Source organism: Helianthus annuus, chromosome 6 (assembly GCF_002127325.2).
Source record: "Helianthus annuus cultivar XRQ/B chromosome 6, HanXRQr2.0-SUNRISE, whole genome shotgun sequence".
In the NCBI taxonomy this organism is placed as follows: Eukaryota; Viridiplantae; Streptophyta; class Magnoliopsida; order Asterales; family Asteraceae; genus Helianthus; species Helianthus annuus.
This window is the reverse complement of record NC_035438.2, coordinates 118,996,242-119,008,734: the sequence shown is the minus strand read 5'-3', so window position 1 is coordinate 119,008,734 and position 12,493 is coordinate 118,996,242.

Genomic DNA, 12,493 nt, shown 5'->3' with positions numbered 1-12,493 from the left:
GATAAAATTCAACATAGTTTCACACCCATTCCTCCAATTCCTCCACCTCCAACAGATGTTGGCTCTTCAAAATTTCCAACAGATGTTAGCTCAGATGATTCACACCTATTGCCTTCACCACTCAATCTCATTGTTCCATACAAGGGAGATCTAATCTTTCTTAAATATCATCCACCAGATCAAGTTATTGGCAACATCAATGAAGGGGTTCTCACAAGAAGTCAATCCCAAAACATTTATCTTTTTTTTGGCTTTCTATCACTCATCCAACCAGTCAACTACCAAGAGGCACTGCAAGACAATAGTTGGGTAGAAGCTATGCAAGAGGAGCTCCAACAGTTTAAAAGACAACAAGTATGGGAACTTGTATCATTTCCAAAGGAGATGGGCAGCTGGTTAAGAGATTATTTATGGTTAAACTCTTCACAACTTATTAATGGTGTAAGTCCAATTGGCACAAAATGGGTCCTCAAAAACAAAACTGATGAAACGGGCATTGTTGTCAAAAACAAAGCCATGCTTGTGGTTCAAGGATTTTGACAAGAAGAGGGCATATGTTGGTGCATACATCTGTCGACTTCGTCTTGTATCGAGTCTTAGATTGCATTGTATAGATTAGGGCACGTTTTACGAGAAAATAGGAGAGTGTATGTGTATAAAATGCTGATTTCGCTCATAGGGTCATAGAGGTGATTTCGGGCGAAATCACATTAGCTGATTTCGCTCATATGGTCTTGTGCATGTTGGGGCGAAATCACAACACTATATATAGGCTAGTCTTGAGCGAAATCAGGGGATCAGACCTTGTATTCCACGCCGAAGTGCTGCCGGTGTGAAGACTGACTGTAATTGCATTCTAATCAATACAATCAGTAGTTAAAATGAAGAATCAGCTGTTTCTAGCTTTGTTTCTTGTTTTCCACATCTGAAACAGAGTAAAACTCCACTGAACGACTCATTCGGGTCAAATCACGATCCTACAATTGGTATCAGAGCTCAGGAGGAGGAGTTCTGCAGAGATTAGCTGGAATTCATCAAGATTTCTTACTTCTACACCTTCTTTCTTCATCAGAATGAGTTTTAACGGACAAAACCTGCTCAAAATTTCACAGATAATAGATAATTGGACATAGACAAATCCCTGAAAGTTACACATCTAAAATCGGACTAAAAATGGACTAAATTTGATCCCGAGTTGATTTCGCTCAAACAGGTTATTCCTGATTTCGCTTATAGCTGCAAAGACTTGCTGATTTCGCTCCAATTTCAGTTCTGATTTCGCTCCTGGTTCACATAAGCTGAAGGATTTCGCTCCAAAACACATGATTTCGCTCCAAAGATGCTTCTGATTTCGCTCCTGGAGGCCAAATCTTTCTGATTTCGCTCAAAGATTAAGATCTGATTTCGCTTTTGTGAACCATATCAGTAATTTCGTTCCAATGTTCATAGAAATTTCACTTGAAGCTGCAAATTGCTAATTTCGCCCGAAAGTGACTGTATTTGAGATACGTGTTGACAAATCATGGATACTGAGTTCTATAACGCGTTCGCTACACCGTCAGCTCCAACTGTCATTGCACAAGCCATGAATTTAGAAAATGAGACGGGAACCACCCAAAAGCCCCCGAAACTGATGAGTATCGAAGAATACTACGGGTGGAAAGACATATTCGAAAACTGGGTTCAGGTAAACCATCTCAGATCTTGGGAATGTATACTGAAGAAATATGTGTTACCTCGAACAGATTTGTAGGTTATCAAAGATTTATCAGAGTTTACTGATCAAGAACGGAACATGTACAAAGCCGAAAAGATGATGATCAGTCTGCTTCAACAAGCGATCAAAGAAGACATCTTCATTCTGCTACAACATGACAAAACATCAAAATCAATCTGGGATGCTCTTCGCGTTAAATTTGAGGGTAGTGAGAACATGATAAAGAGCAAGAAAGCACTGCTCAAGAAACAGTTTGATCTGTTTAGCAGTTTACCGGGAGAGGATACGAAGAAGCTGATTGAACGTTATTGCCACTTAGTGCGATCAATGTTGATGTTGAGTATCACAAAAGATCGTGAAGAGTGGGTAGACAAGCTTGCTGATGCGTTACCGCAGAAAGAGTGGGGAACGTATTTGATGATTTTGAAGAATACGGGTATTTATGATGGACTAACGATTTCTCAGTTTATTGAAAAGATCGAAAGTCAGGATCTGGAACAGCAAAAGATCACGAGGATGAACAGTCCGAGTGGTCAACAGGACGTAAAGATGTACTACAAAGGTAGTGTTCCAGTTCCAGAAGCTGAGAGAAGTCCGAAAATACAAACTGCATTTAGTGCTGGGGATTCAACGGAAAAGGCTGATCAGGGTTCAAACAAAAGCAGCAGTGGATTCTCATCATTTCCAAGTGTCAATCCGAAAGAGTCAAATACAAGTTTTCATTCTCAGGGCACTAAAACTGGAAATGGTTATGTGATTCAGTGAAACATCGCTCTAAATCTTCCAGAAGGTCAAAGTTTTTCAGAAGAAACTGCTAAAGACCACATGGCTCTACTTGGTTCTGTATTGTTATCTTATGAGGGTCTAGTAACTGGGAGGATCGGAAATCCTATGCTCACCAAAGAGGATTACGATCAAATAGACGCCGAAGAGATGGAACTGATAGATATCAAATGGTGTCTCGCGAGTGTACTCAGACGAGCTGAAAAGTTCAAATTTATCACTGGGAGAAATGACTTTCTCGATGCTCATGTATCTACTTTAGGTTTTAATAAATCTAAAGTTACTTGTTTTCGATGCAGGGAGAAAGGCCATTTCAAGCGAGAGTGCAAGAACAGGGAAGCTAATGGTGCTCAGAATCCGTTCGGAAAAGATGACTACTACCGAAAAGCCGTTTACCAGCAAGTTGGTCAACAGCAAGAATCATAGACGGCTCATGGTAGGAAGATTGAGGATTCAAAGAGAGCGTGTTTGGTGGATTTTAACTGGAACAACTACATATCACCTGAAAGCAAAGCATGTTTAGTTGATCAAGATGATGAAAGACTACCTGAAGGCTTCAGCTGGGATATGTTTGTTGATGAAAAAGGAGAGTTCAAAGCTTTCGTCGCTAAGATTGTGAGAGAACCAGACATGTTTGCCACATGGATGAAGTCGATTGGTGAGACTGTGAAGAATGTGGAAGAAGAGTTTGTTGTTTCTAATGAAAGTCCAGAAAGTGCTGATGAAAACTCACAGAGTTCTGATGAGAGTATACAAAATGATGTTAGTTCAGAAAAGGAAGTTGTTTTTGATCAAACACCATCAGATTCTGGTTTATCAGATGCTACTTCTGGAAAATCTGTACAGTTTGATCGGTCACCAGTTGATGACAGCAGTGATGATGAGGACGAGAAACATATCAATGTTGCTAAATCTCATCTTTCTCCTGAAAGTTTTCATTTCTATTTTGAAGATCGCATGGAGAAATTGAAGGAGAAACGAGCTGCTAAAGAACAGCAACAAATGAAAACTGAAAGTGTTGTTAAGAATATGAACGTTGAAAGTGTTGTTGAGGAGATGGTTGAGACTGAGCAAGTAAAGGTAGAAGAAAAGGTGATTGAAGTAGAGAAAGTGGTTGAAGTGGAGAAGACAATTGAAGTTGAAAAGATTGTTGAAGTTATCAAGCCTTGCACAAAGTGTTTGGAAGCATGCAAGGAATGTGCAGCAAAAGACGATATAATTGCTGAGTATGAGAAGAAGAAAGAGCAGTTACTGTTCAACCTCAATTATGTGAAAGAATCTTATGATGTCTTGAACAAAACAGTAACTGGTCTTCAAAAGACAAACTCTGAGAGAGAACAAGCACTAACGATGATGAATGCTGTCATGATGTCGAAACAGAAAGCTATCAATTTTTACATCGAAGAGAGTGCTAAGTGGAAGCAAGAGTTGGAGACAGAGAAGATTGAGAATGAGAGAATCAGACGATTATTGCAAAGTTATTCTAGTTCTGATTATCTTATTGATCGTATTTACCCGACTATTGCAGGTATGGAAGCTTTTCAAGATGACAAGCCGAAGAAAAAGGATACAGGTAAGAAACCGACTGTTAGCTATAACAAGTGTCCGCCTCCAATTTGGGAAGGGTATTCTCCTAGAAAACCAAACGAGGAGCAACTTGAAAAAGCAGTCAATATAAAGCTAAAAACCGACACAACTGATGAATTACCAGAAAACATTGACGTCACGTTTACCTCGTCTGACACTGATCATGAGTCTGAGTTAATCAAAAAGGTGGTCGATCAGGTGTTGGATACTGATGAGGAGTCCGAGTCAAAGTTTGAGTCTGGAGGGTCAAATTCGTCTGTCAACAGTACAAATTCGTCAGTTAGACGGTCTTACAGCAAAGAATTTTTGTTATCAAAAGCAAATTTGAATGATGAAACATTTGAAGTAGCATACACTTTAAATGATTCTGACAAATTATACTCTGACAAAGAGTTTCCAATAAGAAGTGTTCGTTTTGACATGATCAAAAAGGTTTTCAAAATGACAGAAATTAATATTTCTGAAATAAAAAATTTAAATCTTACTGGAAAACCTAAAAAATACACTTCATTTGTTCAACAACGTTTAAACAAGAAAAAAGGTTACAATTCTGGTCCTGGTTTTCAAAAGAAACCAAACCAAAATCGTAGCTACAGAAAGAAAGGTCTTGGCTTTATTCCACCAGAAAATTATAAAAATGATAAAAATTCTAAAACAAAAACAGAATTTGTGTCAGGTGGAAGTGCTGAAGAGGAACAGAAGAAACTGTTCTGGAGACAATCAAATCAGGAGTTTCTTGCTGAGAAGAGAAAGAATGGAACTGGAGTGTTTCATCCAAAGGAAACTCGAACCTGTTACAAGTGCAATGAAGTTTGTCACATTGCATGGAATTGCCCGAAAAATGCCAAAACAAAACAGGGAGTTTCTTAGAAATTGAAAGAAAAGGTTGTTGAGGTTGAACTACCAATCGAAAAGTTTAAAATTTTTGAAAACTCAATTTATGAGATTGGTGAGTGTTCGACAAAGAATTCTTGTAAAAAGAATGAAAAGAATAACCAAGTGTGGGTTGTTAAGAAGGTTGAAAAGAAAGTCGGCGATGAATCTGGTTCCACAAAGCCAGAAGAGCCACAGGTTGAGGTGAAAATTACAGTAAGTGATGATGATTTTCCATCACTGAAATTTGAAGAGGTTAAACAAAAGGTTGGAAAGGTTGAAATCTTGAATCAGTTTTACACAGAGAAAACTAAGTTTGATGTCCAGAAAACATTCAATGGGAATGTTAAGAACATTTTTGGGAAAATGCTTAATGGGAAAGCAAAGGGGGTTAAAGATTTTTATGCAACTAAAAAAGCAACTTACAACCCTACTGCTCAAGAATTGAAAGCCATCAAGTCTTAGAAGACTTGGATGGAAGTTTGTTTCCCTTGAAGTCTTAGGACTATGCCGGAGATCCCAACTTTGAAATCGTGGATCAGGAATCGGCATCATTCATGTTTGAAAGAGTTTCAATGAAAGTTTTTGAAGATGTTTGAATTTTTACAGGTAAAGGACTACGCCGGAGCTTCCAGGTTGGTAAGTGCGAAGCAGGAATCGGCATCCTGATTGGTAAAGCGATTCATGTAGACGTAACATTCCTACAAGTGGTATTGTTTGTGATCTTACAAGTGGTATAGAGGTTGCTTGATTGCAAAATGGTAAATCAGGGACATGAAGTCGTACTTGATTTACTAACATGATAAAAACAGAAACAGACAAGATGATGAACCATATCCCCGACCTTAACATGTAGTTAATCTACAAGTGTCTACAAGTGGTAAAAACAAATTCATTTTCCGGAAAAATCATTTTGATTAAAACAAACTTCAGTGTTTTGAAATCTAAGTGATAAAATTGTTTGTTGAAAGGGGGAGCTCGGATTGTTTATGCCTAGTGGATGGTGAATTGATGCAATTTGATGTCAGTTGTCAAGTTTCTGTACAGTTAGTTTTGTGTTCAAGTGGGTCAAGAGATTAGTTTGTTTTCAAATTTTTCGTTAATGTGTTTGCATTTTAGGGGGAGTAGACATTCTTTACAGAAAATCCAAAAACAATAGAAAATTTGAAAAATACAAAAATATGATAAAATCAAAAATGAGTTTTGTTGTGAAAAGAGGAAATGATAGTACATCAGTAGACTGTCACAACATGCTAGAGAAATGTAAAGATAAAATGTGATAAACAATCTCACTGAGGATATGCCAGTAGATTTTTGCACATTTAGTAAATTGTGACGAGATATAAACCTAAAAATTTCAAAATTGCTTGTTCTGTGGGTTAACAACTTCTTGGATATATAGGTAACCCCTGAAATCTTGTTTGAAAGGTCCCTTATTCTAAGATACTAGGTCTTTATGCTCAGTGATATCTGGGGTATTATCCCGGGACTTCTGCTGTATGGAAATACTGACCTAGTCCCCGGATAATGCTTTCCGCAAAAGCTTGAAACATAGCTACGCCCTCAGCAAGCTGATGAAACAATAAAATTGATAGTCGCTGCTGTTGTAATCAAAAGATCCTCTATAGGGGACACACCCGGAAGTCGAAGCCGTCATCTCTTTGCGTATACGGAAGTATCGACCTGGGCTCTCACGTCCCTCGCAATTAACCCCTAAACAGATATCATCTGTGGTATACTCACCTGTAAGACTGAATATTGGGATCTGGATACGGGAGTATATTCAAGTAGTGGGACACACGAACAAGTTTAAGTATCTAAGACATTAACATCGTATCTCGGATCAATTGAAGTTTGTGTGAAAATTTAAGTGGACAAATATACTGACAATCTAGGTGAATTGTTTAGAACTTAAAATGTAATGCAGCTTAACAGTGTTCGTGACATGTCTCAAAAGCTGATATGATCCTCTTACGCAAACTCACAAAAATATTGGGTGTAAATATTCAGTTTGTGCAGTCTATTGACTCTGCAAGTGGTGTCATTTACTTTCTTCAGAAAATCCAAAATGATTTTGTGTGTGTTTTAGCATAAACTTTTGAAAAAGTCAAAAAGATTTTCGACAACTGATGTTGGAAAGCTGATTTTCAAAGTCTCAAAGTGCAAAACATGATGACATTGTTGTGAGGGGGAGTGTGTTTTGAACAACAAAATATGTTTTTAATTCAACAATTGGTTCATCAAAGGGGAAGTCATTATGAGAGGGAGTCGTCTGATTATATCAGGGTGTTGGTGCATTCGTTTATGTTGGGAGTCGATGTTAGGTGCATATGTTAAATATTCAAATTGTTAAATGTATAAATCTTACTTTGAGGTAGAGTTTATGCAGAGTCAAGTTGAGCCAGGTCAATCGATCCTGAGATCTAAACTAGACGAGAGCTAGGTTACGATACCTATGGACTCTGATTGAAGAAAGCCAGGTTTCTGATTCCTGAAGATGCTGAAGACAAAGTATGAGCCAGGCTATCGATCGTAAGTAGAACTAGAGCCAAGTTTTGATCTTGGAAATTAACAACTGTGGGATGGAAAGCCAGACAACGATCCTGATACAGATGCTGCTGAAGAACAAAGAAATGCCAGCATATTGTTAAAGGGGAGTCTACTGATGAAGATAGAGAGAGAAGCCCAGAGACTGAACAAGACTGAAGATGCGAAGACATGGCATGATCTAAGACTCAACGACTCGTCAACATCTGAGGGGGAGTCTGTTGGTGCATACATCTGTCGACTTCGTCTTGTATCGAGTCTTAGATTGCATTGTATAGATTAGTGCACGTTTTACGAGAAAATAGGAGAGTGTATGTGTATAAGATGCTGATTTCGCTCATAGGGTCATAGAGGTGATTTCGGGCGAAATCACATTAGCTGATTTCGCTCATATGGTCTTGTGCATGTTGGGGCGAAATCACAACACTATATATAGGCTAGTCTTGAGCGAAATCAGGGGATCATACCTTGTTTTCCACGCCGAAGTGCTGCCGTTGTGAAGACTGACTGTAATTGCATTCTAATCAATACAATCAGTAGTTAAAGTGAAGAATCAGCTGTTTCTAGCTTTGTTTCTTGTTTTCCGCACCTGAAACAGAGTAAAACTCCTCTGAATAACTCATTCGGGTCAAATCACGATCTTACAGCATAGATTATGATGAAACCTTTGCTCCTGTAGCAAGACTTGAGGCCATCAGATTGTTATTAGCCTTTGTTGTCAACCACAACATTAAGGTGTACCAAATGGATATCAAATGTGCATTCCTCCTGGTTTTGAAGATGCCATTTATCATGATCATGTCTACAAGCTCAGCAAAGCTTTGTATGGCTTGAAACAATCACCTAGAGCCTGGTATGAAACTCTTTCCACCTTTCTCATTTCCATAGGGTTTACAAGGGGAAAAAATTGACAAAACACTTTTTTTTTAAACGGAAAGGAAAGGATTTGATGATTGGCCAAATTTATGTTCATGACATCATCTTTGGATCCACATGTACCTCCATGTGTGAAGAGTTCATAAAACTCATGACATCAGAGTTTGATATGAGTGCCATGGGTGAACTCCAATGCTTTCTTGGTCTCCAAGTTAAGCAATTGCAAAATGGAACATTCATTCATCAAAGAAAATATGTAAAAGAACGTTTAACAAAATTTGATATGAATGATTGTAAACCATGTACTACACCCCTGGCAACCACAAAGCTGGTCACTATAGATGAAAAGATGACTTGGTTGATCAGACATTATATAGAAACATGATTGGGTCTTTATTGTACCTAACTGCATCTAGGCCAAACATCATGTTTGTAACATGTGTCTGTGCAAGATCCGAGTCAGCACCTAGGAAGTCAAATCTTATAGCTATGAAAAGAATATTAAGATACATAAAAGGTGCTCCCACACTTGGTATCTGGTATCCTGGTATTGGGAATATCAAGTTTTCAGGTTTTTCAGACAGTGACTTTGCTAGGTGCAACACCACAAGGAAGTCCACATTAGGTGGGTGCCAATTTCTAGGGAATTGCTTAGTTTGTTGGCAAAGCAAAAAGCAAGCAGCTCAAAAGACATCGCTGCTGCAAGCTGTACAACCCAACTTTTGTGGCTTCAAAATCAATTGCTGGATTTTGGTGTAACTGCTCTAAAGACTCCTCTTATGTTGGATAGTCAATTAGTTGTAAACATCATTAAAATTCTAGTCTCCCATTCTACCACCAAACACATTGACATCAGACATCACTTTGTGAGGGATAACTATGAAAAGGGTTTGATTTCTTTGCATCATGTTCCAACTAAGGATCAGTTGACAGATGTGTTGACAAAAGCTTTAGACACATCTACCTTTGAAAGCTTGATCTCTAGGATTGGCATGCTAAACATGGATTGAAAACAAATTTTGTTATCTATGAATAAAAAACATTAAAATGTTTTCAGAAAAATCAAAAATCCATCCTTAAAAATAGATTTGATTGAAAAAATTTTCAAGAATCCTTAAAATTTTATTTCCATAACCACTGTTTTACAACTTCCGATTGGCTAAAAATTCATCCACTGCTAGAAAGGTATCCTCTATTTTCCATTTACCACTGTTTCATGACCTCTGTTGATTAAACAGCTGTTGGTCGTAACCTCTGATGTTTATCCACTGATAGATTAAAATCAGCCACTGTTCATTTCACTGTTCCCAACCTCTGTTGTTGCCCAACAGAGGTTTCCGAACAATTGTCATCCATTATCACAACAGAGGTTGCCACGTGGACAGATGTTAGCCATCAGATCTTTGTAACCGCTGTCACATCAGCATTCACTTTTTCACCCTATATAAACCATGTTTCATCTTCAACAGAGCTTTACTGTTGTCTCGAATTCAAAAATTCTCCAAAGCGGTTTCCATTATCGTCCTCTTTAAACCCTACTCACTTTCTTCTCCGATCATGGCTCCGATAATCACATATCCACACAACTACCTTCCAAACTTTGAGAAAACAAACAAAAATGCTCCCTTTCATTAAATAATTGACATTCTTGTCATCAAAATACAAAGCAATTCTTACTGCGATGCTCCAATCCATACGGAAACACTCCGAGATTTTTGGGCTAATGCTGAAATACAGTCACAAAAGAAACAGCCCTATGATATCACATCTAAAGTCGGAGAAACACTTGTTCAAATTTCCCCATCCTCAATATCCACAACGTTTGCATTGGACGACCAGGCAGGTAAAACCACTTTTAAAAAACATGAACTTCACACAGAGTTCTTTGAGAGGGGGTATGATGGTCAATTAACAGGGGTCACCATTTTTAAAACAAAATTCCCTGCTGAAATGAAATTCTTATTCTATACCCTACTCATTTGTCTCTCTGCCAAGACCACTGCTTTTAATGAGATACTATTAAAAATCCAGTACTTGGGATATGCCATTTTAACAAAATCTGATTTCAATTAATCCCAAGCACCGTTTTCGGATTTGGTAGCAAATGTGAAAAATGTTCAAAAGGGTTTAAATAATGCTTTCTAATGTACCTAAGCCTTTTAAGCTATTACCAACAAAAAACAAGTGCCACAAAAAGATTTTCTACAAGGTGTAGCTTTTCAAAAAATAGTCTTACTAGTGAAACTTTAACAAGACTTATGGATAAATAGTCAAAAGTTTCCAAAACATAAATGAAGGGGGATGAGCCTGTTTTAGATCTGTACACATCTGTTGCTTAAACCTCTGTTGTTGAGCCCACTACTCCTGATGATCATGACACCTCAACCGGTGTTGTGAAACCCACACCGGCCAAAACAGAAAGAAGTCGTCCATCTCCAAAAAGGCCACCAAACCAAAACAAAATAAAAAGGGTCCTCAGGAATATGAGATCCCAGAGGTTAACCTAGTGATAACACAAAAGTCACTTGAAACCACTGTTGCAACTTCCTCACAAGAGTTGGTAAGATCTCCACCTAACCAAACTCCTCATGAATCCGCACAAAAGGATCATGTTGTTAGCTTAGGGACAACACAACAAGAAGCAGACCTTTCACTTGAAAGTATGCTTAAAAGCCCCTCTCCCAGGGCAATATCACTTTCACTCCACAACCCTCTCCATCAATTCCACCCACCATTATACCTCTGTTTGAGGCAATTGAAATTCAGACACAAATCAGTCCCTCTCACTCACCCATTAAAGAGAATACACTTCCACAAATGACTGAGTCTTAACAACTTCAATCTGCTAACCCACAAACCGCTGAGGAGGCTACACCCCTTGAGTTTCAAGAAACTCTTGGTGGTAGTTTAAGTGGAGCAGCCACTACAACTGGTGAACCCATTGGTTTCCAGTTGGACAGTGGTTATGTGACAACTGGCACTTTTCCATGCATTCCGTACAATAATTAAACAGTAATATGTGCTTTAATGACTGTGCATGATCTAGTTTACAAGAGGAATGAATTTCTGATTTCTGTTATAGACATACAATGGCATTTCATGTTGCAAGACTTTCATCATTTCTACATGCAACACAATATAGTTCTATTAATGCACAGAGCAGAGTTAGCATAGTTATCAGACAAACTAGAAGTACTGACCGGAGTTCAGTACTTAGACAGACGTGATGTTAAGACACAAAATAAGCCTCAGGACCAAGTGTTACACTAGTATAGTGTGTAGGAAAGTAGGAATTACAAAATTGCCTTCCTAATGATGACATAGGTACCGGAAAGTGCTAGAAACACACTAAAACTGCAAAATTCTGCAGAAAATAAATAAATTCAGCAAAAATTCAGCTTTTAACAACTAAATAAAAAGCAAAATTATGATTTAATGGTCCTGAATACCTTCCTAGGTATCGGGAATCAAAACTGTCATGAAAGACAACATAAAGCACACTAAACTGCGCAATTTAGCACTTTAACGAACAGTAACGAAACGAACAACTGGACACTACCTGAGACATCAAATTCTTTCTAGAAGCATTGTTTTAGTGTCACAAATCTAGTTATGGTCACCAAACATCATAACACATCCTACAAACATATAACACATATAACCCTAACTAGTATACTTGAAATCTAACTATAACACTTAACTTACCATTAAATGTTACACTTTACCCCCCTCCCCTTTGATGGCCGGTTAAGCGACATGGGTCCCACATAATATTTTTTTTACTATAATTTATTAGATTTGTTTGGAATATGCTAAGCATAATATACTTTATACCATATATTGTTGGAAGACTTTATAAAATAACCACAAGATCATAACAATTAACATTCCAACACTTGAAACTCAAACACATCTCCCTTCTTCTCTCCATAAACTCACGGCCAAGCACCCCCTTGCATCTCTAAATTTTTCTAGCCCATTTCCATGTAATCCAAGGTAATTCTAAGGTGTCTCGGGCCTATCTAAGGAAGTTGCAAGCAACAGAGTTGGAAGGACCTCTCTCTAGTGCTTTTATCCACCTCATTTGTCATCTTCATCTTCTTGAACATC